This window comes from Thermobia domestica, chromosome 13 (assembly GCF_964235325.1).
Source record: "Thermobia domestica chromosome 13, izTheDome1.hap1.1, whole genome shotgun sequence".
Classification (NCBI taxonomy): domain Eukaryota; kingdom Metazoa; phylum Arthropoda; class Insecta; order Zygentoma; family Lepismatidae; genus Thermobia; species Thermobia domestica.
The window spans coordinates 58314030-58340548 of NC_137466.1; the positions used below are offsets into that span (position 1 = coordinate 58314030).

Genomic DNA, 26519 nt, shown 5'->3' on the forward strand with positions numbered 1-26519 from the left:
ATTAAAGAATTCTATTTTGAGACATTTGTACTTTCTGTTTTTACCAAAGATAACATTGCCATCTGCTGTGACATTTTTAACAGAGCAATGTAATAAAACGGGAAAACACCAAAATACGGTTATTATTTTCCACAACATAATTCAAGTTATTGTGCTTTATTAAATACATAGACCCTATACATCATTAGTTATATCTTCAATACTGACTACGGATGGCCAATTCCGGTATTTTTACTTTTCCGGAAGTAAAATCAGGAAAATTTCAGAATTCGGAAAAAAAAATCTGAGGTTAGAAAAGTTCGAAATTTTTCCAAATTGAGTTTTTTTTTCAATCCGAAGTGAAATTTCCGATACCGAAAATAAATTTTCCGGATTCCGGAAAATTTTGGCCATCCCTAATACTGTCAAAATAAATTCTACAATATTATTAATGTTTACAATATTTTTTTTTCAGAGATGAGATGTTTACTAGGGATGCCCACGAGACAAAATTTGGGGCTGTCTCTTCTCGAAAATGTGCTGTAAAAGTGATGTTTCGACTCGAAAAATGTATATTTTTCTATTGGAAGAGCTGTGTTTCGACTCGAATTTTGTCAGGAAAATCCTGTCTCGACTCGTCTCGTGCGTATCAATCCCTAATGTTTACCAATCGATAAATATAATTAAACTGGAGTAAATTATATGAGTGAATGTAAATAATCCTCATGCGTAGTTTCCAAGAATGCAGAGAAAAACGAATTATTTTGTAAACCTAAAAATTTACACTCTACGACACTATTAAGATGAAGCGGATTCTGAAGCATACACCATTCAAGCTTTTTTTCTCATTATGACACTAGAAAGGCGACAATGTATAGTGTAGTTCATGAGATATAGCCCTAAATTATGAGTAACTCTACAACTTTAAATATTTGTTCATTATGACACTAGAAAGGCGACAATGTATAGTGTAGTTCATGAGATATAGCCCTAAATTATGAGTAACTGTACAACTTTAAATATTTGTTCATTATGACACTAGAAAGGCGACAATGTATAGTGTAGTTCATGAGATATAGCCCTAAATTATGAGTAACTCTACAACTTTAAATATTTGTTCATTATGACACTAGAAAGGCGACAATGTATAGTGTGGTTCATGAGATGTAGCTCTAAATTTTTATTATCTCTTAAACTAAATTACTATGACCAGACGTACTGATTTTCGCAGTACAGTACTGTTTTTCGAAGAGTTGTCCTGCGTGTTCCGAAGACGCTTAGAAAATCGAGAAATGTCCATTTTTAAAAATGTCCTGAGTTAACTTATTTGCAATATTTTAATGTTTCATTCTTTATTCACAACATTTTGAATCACAGGCACGGTTTGTTGAATGATGAACCGCTATGTTTTTTTTTTTTTTTTAACACTCCTCAAAAAGATTAGGAAAAGAGAACAAGCAACAAACCATTGTTTTGCAATATATTGTTTTTGCTGAGAAGGGCTTGTTGATATATCGGTAAGGTAGGAAAGGTTTCTTTTTTTAACTTACGACAGTGATGCTAACCAAGTTAAGTAGAGGTTCCCTCGTGCCGGTCTAAATTGTATCTCATCCCTTAAAATAATCCTGCCCTCTAAAAAATCGATTTCTTTAAAGAAAAAAGTCTTTAGCTCTACACGAAGTTTTTATTGTACGTTCATAAACATAAACCAATTTGTCATTCATCAATAAATAAAATAAGGATATCCTGTAATCTAACATATACTATTATATTTGAGTACTACTTTTCGCTTGTCAGAAACTAAATATTTGTTCATTGTGACACTAGAAATGCGACAATATATAATATGGTTAATGAAATATAGCCCTGAATTATGATTATCTTTAAAACTATAATACTATGAACTTTATGACTTAATGACCTGATTAAACTTTATGATTTTGTTCATTATGACACTAGAATGGCAACAATATATAGCGTGGTTCATGAGATAAAGCCCTAAATTATGATTAACTCTAAAACTTTAAATATTTGTTCATTATGGCACTAGAAAGGCGACAATCTATAATGTGGTTCATGAGATACAACCCTACACTATGATTAACTCTTAAACTTTAAATATTTGTTCATTATGACACTAAAATGGCGACAATGTATAGTGTGGTTCATAATATACAACCCTAAATTATGATCAAATATTTGTTCATTATGACACTAGAAATGCGACAACGTATAATGTGATTCATTAGATATAGTCATAAATTATGATTAAAACATAATATTTGTTCATTATGACACTAGAAAGGCGATACTCTATAGTGCGGTTCGTAAGATACAGCCCTAAAGTGTGATTAAGTCTTAAACTTTCAATATTTGTTCATTATGACACTGGAATGGCGACAATGTATAGTGTGGTGAATGAAATATAACCCTAAATTATGATTAACTCGTGAACTTTAAATTTTTGTTTAACTATAATATTGTGCAAGAACAAGACACATTGAATCTGATCTATGCATAATGAGATGATGCTTGAGGGTAAATTCTTATGCGTTGTTTCCGAGAAAGTCGAGAAAAACTAATTTTGTGAGGGGGGCAGCAGCACATGGTTCGTTATACTAATAATTGATTTTTTAAAAAAATCTACTGGAACATATTATTTATTTATTTATTTATAGACGTGTATTTACTGTATATGTGAAAGAAAAACTGACAAGCAGCAGATTGTTTTTTTTTTCCTAACGGTGACATATATATATATCACTTACTCACTCACTCTATGGCCTATGGAACCCGGAGGTTCAATCCCGCATTCAGAAAAGCTCTCCACTGACTTCTATCCTTAGCTAACTGTATCCAGTTTCTACTTTGTATTCCAGTCTCTGCGAGATCCATCTTAATATTGTCCTCCCATCTGCGCCGAGGTCTTCCTAATGGTCGTTTTCCGATTGGTCTTCCAGTCAAGACTTTGAAAGCGTTTCTACTTTCTTCCATCCTAGCTACATGACCGGCCCACCTAAGCCTCCTAGACTTGACGCCCGTAACAATGTTGGGTAAACCATAACAATTATGTAGTTCCTCGTTATGAAGTTTCCGACATTCCCCATTCCCGTTCCTCTTAGGTCCGAATATTCATCTCAGGATCTTGTTCTCAAATACTTTCAGTTTGTTCTTCTCTCAGAGTAAGCGACCATGTTTCGCAACCATACAGAACAACATGCATGATTATCGTTTTGTATATTTTAAGCTTCAAATTCGAGACGACAAGAGATTTTGAACCGAATAGTAACACGAATTCCTGCTTTTAGTCGACATTTAATTTCTTCGTGAATATGATTTTCCTCTGTTAATATTGATCCTAGATATTTGAAACTATCAACTTTATCAAAAGTATTATTTAATATTTTAACGCATCCATAATTTGCCGTATTATGGTCCCGATGCACTTCCATGTATTTAGTTTTCTCTGCATTTACTTCTAAACCCATGTCCCTGCAAGCGGTTATATATGTATAATCTTCTTCTTCTAATGGTAACATTTAATACTAGTTTTTCTTCTAACGGTGACATATATACTCGTTTTTCTTCTCCTAACGGTAACACATATACCAGTTTTTCTTCTCTTAACGGGTAACACATATACTCTTTTTCTTCTCCTAACGGTGACACGTATATCAGTTTTTCTTCTCTTGGCGGGTAACACATTATACTAGTTTTTCTTCTAACGGTGACACATATACTTGCTTTTCTTCTCTTAACGGGTAACACATATACTCTTTTTCTTCTCCTAACGGTGACACGTATATCAGTTTTTCTTCTCTTAACGGGTAACGCATATACTCGTTTTTCTTCTCCTAACGGTGACACGTATATCAGTTTTTCTTCTCTTAGCGGGTAACACATTATCCTAGTTTTCCTTCTAACGGTGACACATATACCAGTTTTTCCCTTAACGAGTAACACATATACTAGTTTTTCTTCCCCTAACGGTGACACGTATACCAGTTTTTCTTCTCTTAACGAGTAACACATATACTCGTTTTTCTTCTCCTAACGGTGACACGTATACCAGTTTTTCTTCTCTTAGCGGGTAACACATATACTAGTTTTTCTTCTCCTAACGGTGACAAGTATACCAGTTTTTCTTCTCTTAGCGGGTAATACATATACTAGTTTTTTTTCTAACGGTGACACATATACTCGTTTTTCTTCTCTTAACGGGTATCACATATACTAGTTTTCTTCTCCTAACGGTGACACATATGCTGATGTTTTTCTTCTAACGGTGGCACGTATACTCGTAACGCTGACACACACAGTCCTAATAAATTATGCACATATTCGTAACAAGAACTATATATTGTAAATAAATATAAATATATTAACAAATATCTATGTCTATATCAGTATTATTAAAGAGAAGCTTATGTTCAATTGTAGAACATTCAGGAGCACTGTTCACCAGTTGAAGCTTTGTGCCAGGTTCGATTACCGAAGTTACTTCTTAGAAACTGTTACAAACTTCCGAGATAATAAAAATAACGCAATGTAATCACAAGATTATTATTGTTATTATTATTATTATTATTATTATTATTATTATTATTATTATTATTATTATTATTATTTAATGAAGATTGCAGGTTCTTCGAATGATTTAAAAATGGTAATAGTGGCGTCTCATTTATAAAATTTGTGAAATATTTTTCGTATGCAATACTAATTCTTGCAGCATATGAAATAAGAAATCTGTACGGTACTTTTCAGTAAGCTCTTTTGTTTTACTTATAAGTTAGTTTTTTGGGTAATATCAAAGCATAACAAATATTTTTCTTTGTCCAAGTCATTAATTAGAAAGTGTATGTATGTCTTGTTTTGGGGCCTTCTTTTCTATTACTAAGTCGTAATGACTGCAAAATACTATTAAATTAATTCTACACTAATAAGCGTTTCCATGTCTTTTCCAGAAGTCTACATGCACATACACAGTGATGACGTCATATACAAGGTGTTACATAAATGTGCAGTATTTTGAGAACAGATTCCTGACATTAAAATAAGAAGAAAAAAGTTCATAATGAACCTGTGCTCAGAAGTGGATAATTTCGGAGTTATAGGGTGATGAAACCATGAAAGAAGTGAATTTTTAAAAGTTCACAGCACTATTAAGAGTCTTCATCCCGGCGAAATTAAAATACCGCTAATTTTACAGAAATTATGTGATAACATCAAATAGATAAAAAATAATTGAAACATGGAACAAGAGCGCCCTGGACAATATTATTTTGCGTGAGGTACCGTTATCACAAGTCACCTAGCGGCTTTCCGTTTTCAGCTGTTTAGAAACGCGAAAATAAATGCCGATTTTCAAAATGGCTCGAAATCGAAAGCAGATAAGTGAGTCGTGATAACGGTTTCTCATGTAAAATAATATTGTCTAGGGCACTCTTGTTCCACATTTCGATTATCTTTTATCTATTTGAAGATATCACATAATTACTGTAAAATTAGCGGTATTTTAATTTCGCCGGGATGAAGACTCTTAATATGGGACTTATCGTAATCGGGTCAAGACGTCACTGAGGAACTGGTATGTGAACTATCCAAATATCCATATTAAAGAATGCTCCACTATACTTGTACAACAATTTTTAGAGAGATAGGTGGAGAGTGATCAAGTACTCCCAAACAGTCTCTCTAAAAATAATTATGCAAATACCGGAGGTTCTGAAAGATGGATATTTGGATAGTTCACATACTAGTTCCTCAGTGGTATCTTGACCCGACTACGATAGGTCCTATAGTAGTGAAATTATGGACTTTTAAAGTTCATTTCTTCACGTTTTCGGTCGGCACCCTACTACAAAACTATGCACTTCTGAGCACACATCTATATGAACTTGTCTTCTTATTTTGATGTGAAGAATCTATCCCAAAATATTGTGACAAAATTTTTGTAACACCCTGTATATGAAGGACCTTGAGAACAGTTCATCCAATAGTATCCATTTAAATGGTATTAAACAGCCAATTCCAATTCACCGTTGTATGATGTAGGAGCGAGCTTTCAGTATCAAGAGCCAGGTGGAAGAGAACAGGTTGAACAAAGAAAGATGAGGGAGGGAACGAAGTAGGTGGAATGGAATAAAAGAAATGTTGGCAGTGTTTGATCGGTCGTGAAGCCATGATTAGTGTTATCTGCAAAAAAAACATCAACTCCACCATATTTGCCTGACAACACTTGTCTTCTATCAACGCTAGGTTTGCTATCTCCTCCTTGCTCTCTCTGGGTAATCCACTGAGAATTCGAGCACCAAAATGTGACGTCACAGGACATCCAGTTTCAAATTTCTGTATTTAAATGAACTATTTTCCGAAAAAAAATATATTAATTACTGTTGTTGATAATGGACGGGACCAGGAACGTGATTCTGTAAATCCAGTTCTCTTAAAGGCGACATAGTGTGGTGGGAAACGGTATATATTATGAACCTTAATATTGCTTAATGTTCCGTTCATTGGAAACTGTACTTGAATCAAACTTCAGTCATAACGTCCTATGGTTATGCCTTTCAGCAAATGATACAAATGATTAATGAAGGCCAATGATTTTGAAAGAATTGGTTGCAACGAGAAAGTGGGAGCAAAATGCGGAAAGCAGAGAAAACCTACGTGCACGATGTTGTCCACTCACACAAACTTATATGTCCTGGGATCGAAACCGAGATCCATTGCACCAGAAGTGAGTACTTACCACTGAGCCACCGTGACGTCACTGTATTGTTAGCGTACGCATTTTTGGCGCTGGAAGTCCGAGTTCGATTCTTGGTGGGAGCTCTGGGGGGATTTAGAAGCCATTTTAAGCTGTAGGCCCATGTCTCGTATAGTCTGGGTGCTAAAAAAAAGTACGTTACACTTCAAGCGAGTCTACTAACTAACTTATGTACTGCTTACAAAACACACTTAAGAGGCCTCATCCCGGTGAAATTAAAATACCGCTAATTTTACAGTAATTATGTGATATCTTCGAATAGATAAAAGATAATTGAAATGTGGAACAAAAGCGCCCTAGACAATATTATTTTGCATGAGGTACCGTTATCACAAGACACCTAGTGGCTTTCCGTTTGCAGCCATTTAGAAACGCGAAAAATAAATGCCGATTTTCTAAATGGCTCGAAATCAAAAACAGATAAGTGAGTCGTGATAACGGCATCTCATGTAAAATGATATTGTCTAGGGCGCTCAAGTTCCACATTTCGATTATCCTTTATCTATTGGAAAATATCACATAATTACTGTAAAATTAGCGGTATTTTAATTTCGCCGGGATAAGGCCTCTTAATTAGAACCAGTTGAGAATGCTCGAAGAGTAGTGCCAGAACGAAGTTAAAAAAGAATTAACGTTTTTGAAATTTACATGAAATTGTATATTAAATTTATTTTGATTAAATTCAACGGATAATACACTTACATATTTTTAACCTACGTATTAGGAAATTTATTGAATTAGCTATATTGAGCTGTCACATTTTATCACCGTATACATACTGAAAATACAGATATGACCAGTGACCACCAGTTACTATTTGATACCAAAATGTTCACCATCCTCTTAGGTATTGATCAATACCAATATGATCTCTCTATGACTTAACGGTTCCCGAAATAGCTCCTTAAATCCCCCGAAATCGGAACATTTTTTTGGCCAATATCTCGGAAACGACTAGAGTGACGTGAAAAATGCCATCACTTCTTTCAAGATAGTGATTAAAAATTGAAAAATTCGCAAATAACAAACACACATAGAAATAGAGAATTCAGTACCGAACTTTTTAAGTTCGTTGAAAATAGTAATTCCTGAGGTAAGAGATTAAATTGTACAGAAATGTATAGAACATTTAAAAAATATTTCTGAAAATAAGAAAGAGATGGCAGCGTAGAAAATGCCACCAAGGCTATCTCAGTGATCAAACGCTTGCCTTTTTGAAAGAGATGGCAACGTAGAAAATGCCACCAAGGCTATCTCAGTGCCTTGCCTTTTTGCGCGAACAGTGTAGAGTAGACCCGAGGTAATGCGAGTTTGTGCTAAAAGAAGAAGGAACATGGCCACATGATTCTAATGCTTCCTTCTACTATCTTCATTCACCAATCAGGCAATAGTTTCACTTTCATTACTAATTACCGGGCGTTCTAAATTATGAGTGATAGCGTATGAGTTTCATTTCACATAGCCTCCGTTTTGAAGAATGTCCTCCCGGTGGTTTAGTAGCTAACGCGTGCACGTTTGGTACACAATGTCCCGGGCTCGATTCTCAGTGGGAGAGTTCACATAGCAGCCTTGGTACGGAAAAGGTTCTAAACTCCCGTTCTGAAAAGACACAATGAATTCGAAACAAACACACAGAACTTTTACATTTATGTACAGTATATATCGTTCGATTTTTTTTTAAATCTACGAAACATAATTCTTTTATGTGGGACGTTAAATTGATTAAAAAAAAAACCGTATCTCGTGAATAATACAGTCTTTATCCCCATTCTGTTTCATTTCTAGTTGAAAACAAAGAATTGGTAATATCATTTTGTTCGTATGTGCGCTTTGGTTGAATATATTTCTTTTTTTTTCTTTTTGTCTTTTTCTTTTTTCTTTTTCTTTTTTTTGGAGATGTAATGTTTTATATTACCACTTGTGATATTAATCACATCTTTAAAAAAGTGCACAGACAATACTATTTTTGTAAAAAGAAAGAATCATTATTACGAAGAGAGAAATAAAAAAAAGAAGAGAAACGTTGAATGATTATATAGTGTTACACAGAAAATGATTTATATTAACAAATACGCAAAGAATGTTAACAAGAAAAACCTGCAAACGAGTATTTGCATTAGCGATTAACTTGCTTTAGTATCAGACATTAACCTGCATTTAATTAACTCCCATAAACGTCCTTTAGCTATACAATCGCAGTCCCTTTGTCCCAGACATTTGTGTCCATATATGATGGCCTGGTTATAGTTTGCGGTCTCTGCTAAGAGATATTAATAGCACTTTATAGCTCATTTCAGATCCACTATCACATTTATGGTGCACTTTGTGGGACATCCAAAACTGTAAACTGAAGGAACACGTTTTCACTGAATAGAGTGTCAAGCAATAGTTCGTGGAAAGCGAAAATTAATACTGATGTTGCTATGGATGTGTATGTTTTCTTTAATTAATAATCATTTTTTTTGTTCATAGTAGAAGCTTTTTGTGTACCTCGCTTACATCATCATCTGTATTTACTTTTGGCACTGAGATATTTTGAGAAATAAACATTAAAAAGAGGATGTTGATTTAAAAAATCAATACAAGATTTTGAAATGTTTTTAGTCTTTAATTAAAGTGCTGAACAGGACCTGACTGTGTCATACACACTGAAGTACAATGAAATGAAATTCGACGCTACTTCGAAGAACACTTAACTTTTCTAGCTTACCCCTTTTTACGGAACGTATTCTATAATTGGTTTACCTCACTCCTTTTAGCGGAACATATTTCATAACTAGTCTTGCTTACTCCTTTTAGCGGGACATATTCTGTAACTGGTTTTGTTTACTCCTTTTCGCAGAGCATATTTTATAACTGGTCTAACTTTCGCGCAACATACTCTATAACTGGTTCTGTTTCTGATTCTGTTTCTGGCAACGAGAGAGGCAGCTTAAAATCTGGTCAGCACTTAATTTCTTCTCTAGAAGCCTAGTCAGTAGAGTGCTCTGATTTATCAGAACCTACTTTAGAAAATGAAATGAAATCTTTCACTTTTACGTCCCACGGTTATGCCGGCTAGGCTAAAGGAGACGGTGATGATGAGGAATGAAAGAAATGGTGGAATGAAGAAAGTGTGAGGAAACCGGATAACCCCGAGGAAAACCCCCACACACGGTGTTTGTCTACCACAAATTTCACTTGACACGAGCTGGGATCGAACCAAGGACCCTATGCACCAGAGGTGAACACTCTACCACTGAGCCACCGCGACCTCTGAACATACTTTAGAGATTCTGATAATTTGTCTAGAAAATACGTCCCAAATGTTGAGGTTTCCTGGGCCAACACAGCTCCCTTCTCAGTTAACTATGAGCATCAGTCACAAAAGGGAACGGGGAGCATATTCATGGTGCCTAAACCCGAATCGGGAGTCGTAGTAAATAATCTAGGTAGAAATGGATCCCCTGCTTTTACTCTGGCATGGAACACGAGAATAGTTTTACGCCGCTCAAATCTAGTTTGAACTTGGATTGGTTAATAATCATTCATTGATTAGAAGACACTTGAAAAATCAAGTTAAAAAAACCCGCTATCTACTAAAGAATCAAATCAGCCTTCAGTGTTGCCAAAACATTGAAACGAAAACCCGCTAAACGAGAAATGAAATACTTCCAATTTAGGGTGAAAAGTTGCTAAAAAATTATTCGTGAAATCTCTCTATATAGCTACTGTTTAAACTTTCATATGTAATTTATATGGCTTATTGTGTTTTCAAAGAAGTCGAGATCTACCACTACTATTACACATACAATCAATATGATCTAGGTATGTTTTTGTCTACAGGATGCATCCCTCAGTCCTTGAACTCGGGGATCATTTCCCATTGTTCTCTGTACTTTTGTTCGTATTTTAAAGCAGGAGCGTCATTTCAGGTTTTGCTTTGGCGGGGAAGAAGACTCATGGTTAGAAGTAAAAGTTTCATGTTTCTTAGGGACAGCAATTGCCGGTGAAGCCCCAAATGACCCCCTGTTTTAAAGTCATAATACTTCCTACACAATTAACATTATAAAGTATTTGCTCCAAGAGCGGATCCAGGAGGGGGGTGCTTGAGGCTATCGCCCCCCCCCCAGAAGAGGAAACTTTCTTATTTTATATATAAATAAAACTCGTCCTAGAGTTTGGAACTCTTAAAAGTAGCTCTAAGTAGCAGTATTACAACCCTCCGCCCACCCAGAAGTCAGTCTTATATCCTACACGATTTTTGGAAGTTCTGAAAATTTAAAAGTTTAGAAAGAAAAAATAACACCCATTTCGTTTAGCTTGCAATTCTAGTGCTAAGCTACATATCCGCAATGCATACTTGTGACTTGCAGCGGAAACTCTGCAAACTAAAGAACATGGAAGAAGATTGGAACTGTCCGAGGGCAAGGGGTAAAAGTGGAACTTGCGAAAGGGTACTTGATCAACACAGCCACTGCCACTGCATAAAATAAACGAAAAGAAAGACAAGAAACATATTAAAACTGTTTCGAATGAAGTACTTGGCCACAGAAGGACAAGTTTGAAGAACAAAATTCGTTAGATTTGTAAGTCGCTAAATTGTCATTGTAGATTTATAAGCCGCGTAAACTAGAAAAGACAACATTCACATGCACTCAATGCAGTGATTGACACACTTGGAATGATGTAGAAAATATGAAATGAAAACTTACTATATAAAAGGCAAACATTGTGTAGGGAGGAAAATAATACAGGATATATACATATACAGGATGGCCCAAAAGTATGTATACAGTCCCGTACTGATCAGCTCACTGTATTTCATGTATTTCTTATTGTAGACTTAGTTTCTTTATTATTATTTGTTCTTAATATCTTTTTACCCATGCCTTAGGCTCGGAACAACAGAAGCAAATAAACCCATTAACTAGAACGTTATACTTGATCAATGCAGAGGTGTATACCTACTTTTGGGCCACCCTGTTTATGAAAACATCGGTAACATCTTGAATTTAGGGAGTAATGCTACAGGTATTGTCCAGTAGCGTGTACTTTCGAAAAGATACAATATATTATATATATATATATATATATATATATATATATATATATATATATATATATATATATATATATATATATATATATATATATATATAGATAGATAGATAGATAGATAGATAGATAGATAGATATAGATATAGATATAGATATATTTCCTCTGCATTAATAACGAAATTATGATTAAATGTAATAATTGAAGATACACCTCCTGAGTTATTTCTGAGACTACACGCTACCAGAAATGGTATCATGTTTTATTGTTCCAATTTAAGAGGCCCCATCACAGCGAAATTAAAATACTGATAATTTTTACAGTAATTATGTAATATCTTCAAATAGACAATAAGATAAACGAAAAGTGGGACAAGAGCTCGCTAGACAATATTTATTATTTTACATCAGATACCGTTCTTACGACTCACTTATCTGGTTTCGATTTCCAACCATTTAGCATTTATTTTCGATTTAGCAAATAATCGGCATTTATTTTCGCGTTTCTAAATGGCTGCAAACGGAAGGCTACTAGGTGACTCGTAATAACGGTACCCTTATGCAAAATAATATTATCTAGGGCGCTCTTGTACCACATTTCGATTATCTTTTATCTGTTTGAAGATATCACATAATTACTGTAAAATTAGCGGTATTTTAATTTCGCAGTGATAATGCCTCCTAAGAATTTTGGTTGAAATACAGCTTCCAAGATAGCCAACGAGATCCTGATGTATTCTTTTATTTTATACCCGTAGGCTTTGATTTTATATTCTTTTACATTGTTCCAATTTTTATTTGGGTTTCTCCACACTTTTAGACCACACCGTAGATTTCATCACTTCAATTTTTCGATAACCAAAATATTTATATACCAATGCAGGTCATCCACCACCTCTTTTCTAATTCTTCACACTATTCATCCAAAGTTTGTCCATTCTGTCAGACAAAGTTCTTTTACAGCTATTACTACAGTCTTCATCCGCCCGCCTAACAAAGGAAATCCGCTTTTCTTCTTCTTCCCTTTCATTTCTCTACTTGTCAATATAATCTTGAGTTAGCACCACTGATCACTTTGTCCATTGACTTTCCAACGATAAAACGAGTGCAGAATGCTTTCGCGGGATGTCTCGCCGCGTCGCTATTACTCCATTTCCGCGCCAAACAGGCCATTGGACTTTTGATGAATTTGACCCAGAAAGCCCGTTGCCGCCAACTTCACACTTTTATTGACAGCCTCAAACCTCCTTTCCTCCCTCTGTGTCCCCCCATTCTCGTCCTGTCTATCACATACACTCTTTCGCACATAGACAATTTCCTCCGCTTTTTCATTTTTTTTCTTTTTTCCTTGTTTCTTAAACCAAATATTTATTTAAGAATCAAAGCAAGATTGCATTTTCTCTCCTCTCCTCCTGTACTTTCTTTTTTTTTCGTTTGGGGAAGTTGGATCAAAAAAATTAGAAGAACTGATAATAGTATAGCAACGGCTTTTCTACATAAAATAAATCACATTAATGACAATGGTTTTTGATACTAGTTACCACTTACTTATATTGTTTTAAATTGTAGGTTAAGAATTTTAGGGATGCGCATGAGACAAGATTCGTGGCTGTCTAGGCTCGAAAATGTGCTGTAAACGAGGTGTCTCGACTCAAAAAATGTAGGCCTATATTTTTCTATTGGAAGAGCCGTGTCTCGACTCGAATTTTGTCAGGAAAATCCTGTCTCGACTCGTCTCGTGCGCATCCCTAAAGAATTTGTTATAATTGTAAAATATTCGAGTATTCATTGTTCATATATTTCATATAATGGATGTAATGATGATTTTAGGAGACAACCCGGGTGAACTCTTCTGAAATGATATGGTTGAGTCACGTATTTTCGTCATTAGTGTACGGCTCCAAAAGTTATGCTCTAATATGATCTGTAAGTTGAACCAAGTTCTTTTATCTCTAGGCCATCTATTGGCTACACATGCTTGTAAAAGGGAGTAGTACCGAAGTTTTCCGTTAGAGGCCGCAGAACTAGAGCCTGCTAGTTCTGGTGTGCCCTCGGAAAATATGCGAATTATACTTCAGCCCCACCCCCCGCCGCCCTCTAGTTGATGAAACCCTCCCTTTGCTTAGGGGAAAGAAGTGAATGACCTCCGTTGTGTTGCCAATTTGTCACTCAGTCGTTTGGTCTTGATGAGCGAAGATCTTAGGCTACTTAGAGTGGCTAACAAGACAGAGCACAGCGAAGTCAGTGAAATAATTCATTGTGGCAACGCTTCCGCATCCAACAATTGAAAGATCTCGACCGCAGCAACTTGTCCCTCCTCTTTCAAAAGAAGTACGGGGAATTACATATCAACTGCAGCGCCAGCAAGGGCACAGTTGAAATAGAAAGGGTCTAGCATTCTGTCGTAAATTTCTAGAAGAAAATTATGCATTTGCAAGGGCGCCCATGTTGTGGTTTCGAAGGGGGGCAAGTATAAGCGACATTTCAAATATAGGTTCAAATTTTGCTGTAATTAATGAAAAAATTCTGTTGGGTTTTCGATATTCTGATGTACAGTTTCCTCTAGGGCAGCGTTTCCCAACCTTTTTCAACTTGCGGCACACTACGGGTGTAACTTGAATTCTCGCGGCACACTCATAGATATAATTATTATTTGCAAATAAAACATACAATGGTATTTTTTCTGTGATTACTGATCTCCTTCTCACAGAGATGAAAGCTCGATCACTAGTTTTCCTCTATGCTAATGCATTATGCTTATTTTTTATTCTAATTTTAAAATAGAAAACATTTGCAATGAAATATAGGACTCAGATTTTTAAAAATACGCTTTTTTTCGAAAACTGTATCCAACCTTTCACTAAGAACAAAGATCAGTAAATAACAAACGAACAAAGAAATGTCTTGTACTTTTAACTTTGCTGTTTTAACTAAAACCGGTGCATATTATTGCAATCACACAGCTTGCGATGCGTCGAAGTCAAAACACAGCTGTTGATTTAAAATGTTGTTCTGTCATTCACGTACGAATGAGTGTTCTACGAACCTTCACCTGACGTGTACCGTACACGTGCTTCCATACTGTCTGCTACACAGTAATAGATGTAGAATAATATATTACAATTACAGTAATTTTTCCATGGTAGAAATTCATAGTAATGTGAAATACAAAAATATACATTTTTCCTATGTCTTGCAATTTGGTTGCTATAGAATTAATAATTTTGTTTCGATTTCCTCGCGGCACACCAGCGGTCCATTCGCGGCACACCAGTGTGCCGCGGCACACCGGTTGGGAAACGCTGCTCTAGGGGGGTGAGCACCCCACCGTGCCCCCCTGATGGGCGCCCTTGTGCATTTGTAATAATTTATTAACTAATTTTACAGCAAAACGACATGCTATAGACAAAATTATTTGAAAATATTGTATTGGCATCTGGTTTAGGCTACATATTTCAAGAAAATTTCATTATTGTAGTTAAAATGGAGCTGCGTGAATTTTAATTAACTAGATTTGACTCAAACAAACATTATAAAGACATTGTATAATAGTAACAATAATAAAGTATAGATATATTTCGTAGATACATTTCCTTACCTTTCTTATCTTAGATCTACCGTATTTGTTCTTTGACGTTTCATCGTTCAAAGATTTAAACGAAAAAAAATCTATACTTTATTAATTAAGGTTTGTATATAAGCACAGACCACTTTAAATTTCATTTGTAGCACATTTCTGTAGAATCCACCGAAACACATCGTTTGACTACATACATTTCCTCTTATAATTTGAAAATTTCCCATGAACCATTGACAATCGATCCGACACCCACCATGTCTGGTGTGAAAGGTTTGTAGTTCGATTTCAGACCCTGTCAGTTTTTGATGGACAGCATCGTGTCTGTTTTTTTTTCTAAGGGTTCTCCCATTTTCTTACGTTCTTTTTTCATTAATTACATATGTAACACACATTTTGTTCCTGGTAAGTGAGTATTATCTTCTGAAAGCTTATGTTGAGGAAATAAGGAAATGATAAATTATTCACGTTAAAGTTTGCTTTTGCGGGATGCAGAAGGAATTTTCTAAATGAATCTTGCTTTTATGACGTATGCAAAGACATTGGTTAAAAAAAAATAAACAAAAGGCTATGTATGTACTCATATTCTAACACAGATACAAAAACATGAGACAGACTCTGAGAAATGAGCTGTTTTCCTATATTTGCTTCTATAATGCAGATCACTTTCACGTATGAAGCTCTAAATATAGTCTTCAATCATATGTTCATTATATGCTCCATGATAGCGTTGTTCAAAGTTATAATTGCTCCTCAGAATATGCCCCCATGTTGTCTTTAAATTTGTCCAGATAACGCTCAAATTTTTAATTTTTTTCCCCAAGATATTCACAGCCATAAAATCGACCCGCCACTATGTAATTGACATAAACATGTATATAAGAATCATTGGTGCATCCAAATATGATTATTCGAAACATTTGACCTCAGTGGAACTCTTTGAGGGAAGTCACATTGATAAAAAAATTATACTGTATCGCTACAGGCTATAGAAAAAAAAAAAACTTACCTCGTAAAATTTTTGTATACACCTTTTCTAAAACTCTATAAAGCTTTTTCCCCTTAGATTGTAATGATAAAATCTATTATTTATTTATTTATTTTTACCGATGTGATTCCCTCAAGAGTAGCTACTGTTCGAACAAGATTTTGTTCCAAAATTCAAATATAATTTGTTTTTCTTTTCTTAAGTTGTCAAATTAGTTTTTATCTATAATAAGTTGGTTGGTTGTTTCAGACTTCTATTTGTCCATTTTGAACCCCCAATGAGACTTGAATGTACAGTATGTAACGTAACATGTGATCCGAACCAAATGAGCGGCCACCAAGAAAGAGACTCAGCTCTTTCATACCAAATGATGTTAATATGACTGTAATTTCAGGTTATATTATTTTCTTGTGGATATTGTGTAACTCAGAAATCTTGTTCTTGGGTTTGTTCCATTTATTTTTATATATATAACTGGTTGTTCCACACGAGCCCTTGGCCCGCTGCACACCATAGATTAAAGTCGTGCTTAATTAACTCTTTAAGAACATATTACGGGTTGTGTGTGTATATGCCACACCATTGAGATACGTTTTATGTGTTTATATGTCACACCATAAGGGCGCATTGGTGGTTTATGTGTTTATATGCCACGCTGTGAGCGAGGCGGCCCGGGATATATTTGCTTGGATGTCTAACAATAAAACGCAAATACCTGAATGGATTTCTCTAAAAGTTATACAGAAATTGATGTCGTATCACTCCCATATCGAAAGGGTTAAAAGATCTTTGTTCACCAACCACCTAAAATTATTAGGTTGTGCATGATTTATAATTAATTTGTTATATATTTACTATTTTTAAAACATGATTTCACAAGAAAAAATAATTATTATATTTTCTACTTGCAGGTTAAATCATTGATTAATGAAGGGTTTTTCTGTATGCTACGGATCATTCGTTTGATATGGAACACCAAAGTCAACTTTGCTACGCAGCTACTCAGAGTGATATAATTATTGAAAAGAAGAATTTCTTGTTTTACAATGTTGCCACATTTCTCACGTTTCCTTATCATTCGCCTGTCCGGTGTATCTTTTAGCTACTGGACGGAGAACTGATAAGGGCTTGTGGGGAATCCATGCGGCGATTGACTAGAAAGTGCAACACGTAAATAAAAGCTTTTCCTAATATGGAGAGAAGAAAGAAGTCAAGGCATACTTTTGTATAATGCAAGTTCAAATTCTTGGAATTACAAGTTGTTTTTATGTGTGTATGTGAAGTTTTCAAAATATTTAAAGCGTTTTGTACATGTACATGTACGTTTTGTCATAGTAAATGTACTGCATTTTCTTTGTTTGGTATTCATAGATACTTAACATACTTCACGCAATCTTTTTTTTTCTGCTTTATTTAACATGACAACAAGTAATAATTCATTTCTAGCTGCTAAACTTGACTGCCACTAAATTGGCTCATGGTTGCCTAGGAAGAACATGCACTTCCCTATCTTTAGGCGTCGATATTATGTTTCAAACAGATTTTAAGTAGATAACATTCTTGTAAGCTCTTGTATCATATAGGCATATATATCTTACAAATCTACTATTAATCACAACATATTACGAAAGATTTAGCAGTTCGCTAAAACTGAAGATGTAAGGTTTCTTTGTATGGCAAAGTTTCCTGTCAGTCAATTCATAAGAATACAGGATGATACAAAGTGTGTAATCAATTATGCTAGAACAAATGACAGAAAATAATATATGGAAACGGTTATATCAGCAAGTATTCTCCTCTTAGAAATGAAACTAGAATTTTAATGGTTTTATTTAACTGAATTGTTTTCTTCAAATACATTTAAATGTTTCTTAACATCGTAAAATTTAAATTTTGTGACATATATGTACAAAATACTTTTTTAAAAATATTTATCAATCATTTTCAAGGTGTTTAGTCTATCAATATATATATACAAGGGCGGATCCAAGGGGGGGCTATAGCCCCCCGTTAACGCTCAGATATACACTGGATAAAATAGACTTCAATCCTGTTTTACACTGGATAAAGCGGCAAACTATGGTTTAGCCCCTCCCTTGATCATAACCTGGATCCGCCACTATATATATATATATATATATATATATATATATATATATATATATATATATATATATATATATATATATATATATATATATATATACTCTGTCCATGTCTCCCTCTGGGAGAAAAAAATCTCAAAAGCTAATTGATGGATTGCCATCAATTTTGGCAATGACGTAGATTCAGAAGTTAAGAATCATTGAGGGACGTGTTGATACATCCAGTTGATCGTAAGATATAGACAATCAAAAATGAGTTACCCATATTTTCCTATAGGAATAATTATGGACATTGTCTTTGCTTCATAGACTATCCGCCGTGCTGTTGAGATTAGCGGGTTAGTATAATGTTCAGGGGGCAAAAAATACTAAATATGTCTGTGGAATATAACACTAAAGTAAATACAAATGCCTTCATTCGTCTTGCTAAAATTTTTTGAGTGGGGGAGTGGAGAGTGAGTGAAAACTGCACAAATTAGGACTTCTATTTTCATGTTGTGTATACACTGCACCAAACCAAACTTCTTCACGTGATGTACACTGTAACGCTGTTATATATTAATTTAAGTAAATGTTAAGTTTATTGTATAAATCTAAATTCATTTTGAGAAAGCAAGGGACATTTAACTAAGCAGGCAAACCATTAAAATTTAATTTACTTACCCTTATAAATCTATAGATTAAAAAGAAACAAAGATCAGAAACAAACTCAATATTGTTAATGGTCTGTGTATTCTGATAATATTACATGTTTCTCTTAGAGTGTCTTCAATACATTTACTGTATAGGACAACTAAATATTATTTCCGGTCTTCAAATTAAGATTTTTCTGTTGAAATGTGTTGTACTGGGCCTATTTCTCACTAAATGTTTTACAGTTATGTACGTAGTTCTTTCTGCCTATATCTGTTTTAAAATTTGAAATATGTTTCTATTAAGCTGTTTTACGCAATTTCTATGCAAACAATGTATTAAGGAAACATTGTTTTTCTCTTGCTCTTATCAGTGATGCCAACCCATCGGAAAAATCCCATTTGTGGGTTTTTTGACATTAACTTTTCCAATAGGGATAAAGGGAATTTTCTTCAAAATTGGCATCATATAGGGAATTTTTCATATATTTATTTCGTCAACCCCAACAAAATTCTCGATGAGCGTGAAGTAGGCTAATGGCGATTGAATAAATGTGAAATCGGTGCTAATTGTCAAGTTTTTATTATTATTATTATTATTTATTGAAGAATGCATATTAGTGACAAAGTGATTTATGCAGTAGCTTGAGAATGTTAACAACAAGCAACAAGGAACGTAAATTGCACTCTGGAGTTAAAAAAACACATGAACGGAGGAAACTAAATAACCAAACTACAAACAGTCAATTTCTGAAAGGTCCTGTATGAAATTACTAGAGAATGAAATTCGTCTAGTTTCATTACATTCAGTACTGACAGTGACACAAGGACGTGATGTAAATATTACATTCTGAAACAAAATATACTTGTTTTCATCGATAATTTCAATAAATCTCTTTTAATTAAGGAAAATATTTATTAAGAGTTTAGAAGATCGAAATTTATGAATAACCCCCTCAAATATTGAAGCGAGTACGTAGCATACAGGAGTTTTAATTTTCATATTTTATAAATTTGGAAAATTTTGTAAGTAGCATAGCACTTGGGAAATTAAAGAGTAAAATGGGAATTTCTGCCTTTGAAAATAGGATTTTGTAAGGTTTCAGGTTGACATCACTGTCTCTTATAATATGTTATTAGTAGAGCAATCCACATTATGGTTTATTTTTTAAAAATTATGTTTTATTGTTAATTTAATTGTTTTACGTTAATCGTGTATAATGCATAATAATTACTATATATTAAATATTCTAAATATCTTGATCTATTTATTAGTATTTTATGCAACCTGTTTCTTTCATATTTAATGAACTTTCTACTTAATGCACTGTAAAGAGATGCTTTACACAAGTCACTTTATTTTTTGTCACTTGTGTACTCCTTAGAGGTGCATATATTCAAAAAGGGAAAGTAAAAGATGCCACCAAAAAGTACAGAAAGTGTTTAAGTTCAAGAGGCACAAATAAGAATATAATGTGGAGTTCTTGTGTACTATTCATTGTTTGCGGAAAGTTTTCTTCTTTTCCTTTTTTTCTTTTCTCCACATCAAAGGATTACACCGAAATAAAAATAAACTTTTCAGTGTTGCATTGTTACGTTCTCAATGATTTTGCATTGTATTTTTTTTTTTTTTTTTTAATATTAATACAGTATGTTAAACTTGCAGTTAAACAGAATTTTCTAAGAATTGTTCTAATAGAATTTTCCAAGAATTGTGCAGGTTTATTTTCTAAAATTATGCTTTATTATTCTTTAAAAATTAGTTTCTTTTGGACCCTTAGACAACCACAACCATGTTCAAGGTACCAACCATATGTGTAAAGTGCTATTATGCTTTTTATGCTTTTGGATTTCCCTAGTTGTTAGTAATATTTGTATTACGATATTCTTTCTAACTTCTAGAAATGTGTTGAGACTTTAATTATTGTATTTTAATGATCTTATCTAACGCTATTTCTGTTAAGAGCTAAATTCTGATTGAGAATTTAAAATAGTAAAGAATATGAGTTGCTTGCAGTAGTCATTTATTTGCAGTCTACAATTATCTCTAGAAAGATTATTTTATCGAGGTGCTAAATAGTTGTAAAAGTAAATGCGAGCATTAATTTTAATGATCTAAAGTAAGATGTTTACTATTTAATATTTATTTTCCCTGTTAATTGAAAATATAATTTCTCAAAAATGAGAACAACTTGTGTATTCTCCGATATAGCAAGCAAGCTCCAAATGTTCGTTCTGATAGAAATCATTTTTTTTTTTTTTTTTTTTTTTTGTAAACTGAATTTTATGAAATCATTACAAGATTTACAGGTCAGTTTTCATTACCGAGAACAATACTTAATTTACCGGATTATCTACGTATGACGTAAGATGAAACCAAATACTAATTCGAGCAGATTTTTTGTTGAGGAGCAAGGGCCTGATTATATTTCTAGTATAATGTCTTTCCATAGTATAGTAGTCATGTGCAACAGCTTCCTGGCCAGTCCCGGTCCACTGAATTGAACACTTTCATTTGAACCGCTTGACCCCTTATTGAAAATATACTTCTTAACGTAATCTTGAAGTGAATTGAAAATATTTCCTGGATAATTGATGGCTACCTTGGAAAATATCGTCCGCCGGAACATGGAGTGTACGTACCATATAACACTAAGAGACTAGATCAGAACAATCAAATTCCCCTCTAAAATGATAAATAAATAGATATTTCAGCCTTTCTTTAGAAAATAAATATTTTGGTTACCCTTATAACAGTTTCTGTGTTCCTGTAATGTTAGTGCACCATGAATGACTTTCTCCATTAAATATGGCCATTCAATTGTTATGAAAACGTTCTACATTGTCTCATACGACCTTCGGCTCCAGTAAGTCCTCTGTGATTGGTCCACCTCCTGTACCAACCTGCACATAAGTGTTATACGGCATTCTCGTTTAACTGAAATTTATGTTTCTTATTATATTTAATGGAGTATGATGCAAATACATGGATATATGTGTACTACTTATCTTGAAACACCCTTCTAACCTTAAACTAATACATAAAACAAAACAGCTAAAATTTAGTTTGATGTAAATGTAAACAGGAAGACATTATTTGATATATTCTTCAATATCACTGGATTAACAATGTTGCCAACCTAACATAAAGTTGTATTATTTTTTAAAGAAAAAAATAATACATTGCGTCAAATTATTACATGTTTCTAATCTACAGCTTAATTAAAAACTTATGTATATCCCGATTATTATTTACATTACAAACCAATGACGCTACATTATCGCAAACATTCAAACTTTGGAGGCCTCTACAATGGTAATGCAAATGAAACAAATGTGGCAATGCACATCAACAGTATCTTAGAGTCAAATACTATGGTCATGATAACACAGATTAAAAAAAAAAAAGTCCAAGGGGTTGAAAATTTTACTTTTTTCTTCTAAAGGTTTTATTTCAAAAAACTGCTTCAATACGCACCATTCACCCACATAGATGGCTCACAACAAACGGAAAGATCATGATGCTATTTATAGCAGTTCGAAAGCCTTTTCGGCATAAATTTAAAGCATTTGAAAAGAGCTACTTTCTCCTTCTGTGTAGCAATTTTTAATTAAGTGCTCAGCACGAGCATTTAATACTTTCAAAAATTGTGTTTTTTGTGTTCATAAATTATCCTCTATATTTTTATTATTGAAACTGTATAAGACATATATTATAAATCAAACAATATTTACACTTTTACTTATAGCAAAACTACTTAAAGAATCGTAACAAAAGAAAACACAAGATTCATATAAGAGTAAGGACTTTACATTATAAAATCGTAACAAAATACCTAATATTTGGTTGTAAAAATATATTATATATCATGCGAAAAAAATGTAATAACGTAGTAGTCCTATGCGCAGTGATGTTGCTTTTGATGCTAGTAATAATATTAATGATGATGTTCTGAATAATACCATTTATGAACTAATCTTAATAGTAATATGATTGAAGGAAACAGGTGAAGCTGTTACTTCTACTGTTATGCCAAACAATTGACTGAAACCCCAAGAAATGAAGTAGACAAAATGATTAATTTAGTTAAACTCAACAAACTGGTATTAGTACAGGTAACAACATGGACGATATACACTTTCCGGATCCTGGCTTTTTGGGCTATTTTTTAGACTTTCAGTCAAGCAGCTACTGTATCGTCACTATTTATCCTAGGATCATGGTTCATACCTCGTTCTCTTCAGAATAGAGCTGGCTTTCGAATGGTACCACTTGCATGCTCATACCATATACCAGAAGCGGGAAAAAATGTCAAAGTGAAAATTTCGGAGGGAAATTTTTTTCTCGAACTTTGGCCCCCCCTGGACCCCCCCTGTGTGATCGTAGCCATCTAAAAAAATCTGATATATAGTACTTGGTATACTGAATGTGTGTGTGCCAAATTTCAAGTTTCTATCTTGAATAGTAAGGGCGGGAGAATTTTTATCAGGAATTCCCACCATGCCCCAAATTACCGTAAAACACCATGATCTCAGGTAAAAAATTTCCTGAGACATCCCTAATTACCCTAGGGTCACGTTTCGCCCATCATTCCCTTCAGAATAGAACTGCCTTTCAGGCGGTATGACTCACATGTCTTCATCATGTATCTAAGGCGGGAAAATGAGGAAAAACGGGATTTTTTGGGTCTAAATACCCTTTTTTCAACTTTTGGCCCCCCTGGACCCCCCTGTTTTAACGCAGAGATCTCAAAAAAAATCTGGTAAATACTACTCGGTGGGCTGAATGTTTATGCACAATTCCAATTTTCCAGGTGCAAAAGTAAGCCCGCCCCCCAAAAAATACCGACAATGTCCCATATTCCCGTATACAGAGGGAAATTTCTAAACATTCCCTGAGACATCCCTAATTACCCTAGGGTCATGTTTCGCCCATCATTCTCTTCAGAATAGAACTGCCTTTCAGGCGGCACCATTCACTTGTCCCCATTATGTATCTAAAGCAGGAAAATCCCGTGAAAGGGATTTTTTGGTAAACATTTCCCTTTATCAACGTTTAGCCCCTCTGTACCCCCCTGTTTTAACGCAGAAATCTGGTAAATACTACTCGGTGGACTGAATGTTTGTGCACAATTTCAATCTTCCAGGTGCAAAAATAAGCCAGCACAAAAATAGTAACGAAAATGTCCAAAATTCCCCTATACAGAAGTATATTTTGATAAAAATTCCCTGACACTTCCCTAATTACCCTAGGGCCATGTGTCGCACATCATTCTCTTCAGAATAGAACTGCCTTTTAGGCGGTACCATTTACTTGTCTCCATCATGTATTTAAGACGGGAAAATGAGGAAAAACGGGATTTTTGGGTAAAAATATCCCTTTTTTCAACTTTTTGACCCTCTGGATCCCCGTTTGTTTTAACGCAGAAATCTGAAGAAAAAATATGGTAAATACTACTCGGTGGACTGCATGTTTGTGCAAAATTTCAATCTTCTACGTGGAAAAATAAGCCCGCCAAAAATACTTTACATACCCCCCCCAAAAAGGATTACACGAAAATATAAATTTTAGACTGATGACGTCATCACCTCCTATGTCTCGACACAGGAAGGTGTGAAACCATCCGTAGAGTCTTCTGCAATGCCTCTAGACTTGAAAAACAAAAAACAAAAAACAAACAAAAAAAAAACCGGACGAAAAAGCTTAAATAGAAGAGAAATAACGCAATGTACCATGAAAAGTGCATATGGTACAAATTGTACCATAGGATCCCGAAAGGGTTAAAAGTAATTTGGATACAAGCTTAAATAATAAAATGGATAAGATTAAGAATTGTATGAAAAATGAGGTGGTAAGTGTTATTATGAATGACTGATTTGTTATTGAATTTCTTATCTAACAGAAGTCTTGAGTGGAAAATTAATTACACTCAGAAAAATTCGTTATCCGAACAGCGGTATGTTTTTACAAATATACGGATTCCATATGTTTACTACGGAAATCTGTACGGAGCATACGTAGGATTTAGGATTTAGATTTCTGGGCTTTCGGCATCTAAGGCCATTTAGCCGTCACGTTTGAGGGATGACGTCCCTCGGCGAGCACACAATCCGGGGAAAGGGAAGGAAGAAAAGATTGGGGAAGGGAAGAAGCGGCCTGGGACCTATAAGTTAGGTACCACCCCGGCATTTGCCTGATTTGAATGAGGAATACCTCATTTAGGGTGACTGGCCTGAAAAAGCGTTTTACACTTTTTCGACCGAGTGTCCCCCACCGGGAATCGAACCCGGGACCGCTCGCACCGAAGACCGGAGCATACGTTATCCACATGCTACATACGTATTGCTTTCCCGTTTAGATGTTACATCGTGCCGCTACAGGATGTCTGACATCTAACAGTTTTACGTATACCTGTATTACATATGTATATGTATGTTCATACGTCAGCTATCTTACATACGTCCATGTGTATGTCAGATTCTTAACGTCTATATACAGTTGTTTGTTTCATACGGAAATCACGTACAGATTAAACACTTACACGGAAAGTATTATAAAACATATATTTTCAGTCATACATTTGGTACAAGATGTTACATATAGTCATATGTTAAGAGTCTTCATCCCGGCGAAATTAAAATACCGCTAATTTTACAGTAATTATGTGATATCTTCAAATAGATAAAAGATAATTGAAATATGAAACAAGAGCGCCCTAAACAATATTATTTTGCATGAGGTACCGTTACCACAAGTCACCTAGTAGCTTTCCGTTTTCAGCCGTTTAGAAACGCGAAAATAAATGCCGATTTTCAAAATGGCTCGAAATCGAAAGCAGATAAGCGAGTCGTGATAACGGTTTCTCATGTAAAATAATATTGTCTAGGGCGCTCTTGTTTCACATTTCGATTACCTTTTATCTATTACATAATTACTGTAAAATTAGCGGTATTTTAATTTCGCCGGGATGAAGACTCTTAAGTCTAAGAACTAGATCAATGATTCTCAAAGTGGGGTACACGGACCCCTGGGGGTCCGTAAGACGTAGCCAGGGGGTCCGCGATGCCTAAAAATTGAAATGTGTTATAATAAAATGAAACTCATAGCTGTTTTACAAGAAGTATTTTTTTATTTACTAAAAAGAAAGCAATTAGAAATTATAATTATGTTTGTAAATTTAAACGTTTTCCTTCTTTACTAAATTTCTGCCCTGTGAGTATGAAGAGTTGTCTGAGAAGGCACTGCTACATTTGATGCCTTTCCCTACCACTTCCTTACGTGAACAGGCTTTTTCTGCTCTTTGCAGTATTAAAGCCTGAAAGCGAAATCGTCTTAATGTGGAATCGAACCTAAGATTAATGGTGACAAAACTTATTCCGGATTTCAGTGCAATCATGGAAAAAAAAAGAAAGAATTTCATTTCTCATA

The 26519-nt window shown here is 34.4% G+C and overlaps 1 protein-coding gene across 1 annotated transcript in view; it reads left to right on the forward strand.

Moving 5' to 3' along the window:
- Nucleotides 1–18465, forward strand: part of LOC145668156 (uncharacterized) — a 319521-nt gene extending 301056 nt beyond the window's left edge. The window contains exon 3 of the mRNA XM_081735746.1: nt 17265–18465. The gene's annotated coding sequence lies outside the window, so the exon portion shown is untranslated. The remainder of the gene's footprint in view (nt 1–17264) is intronic.
- The last annotated feature ends 8054 nt before the right edge of the window (nt 18466–26519 follow it).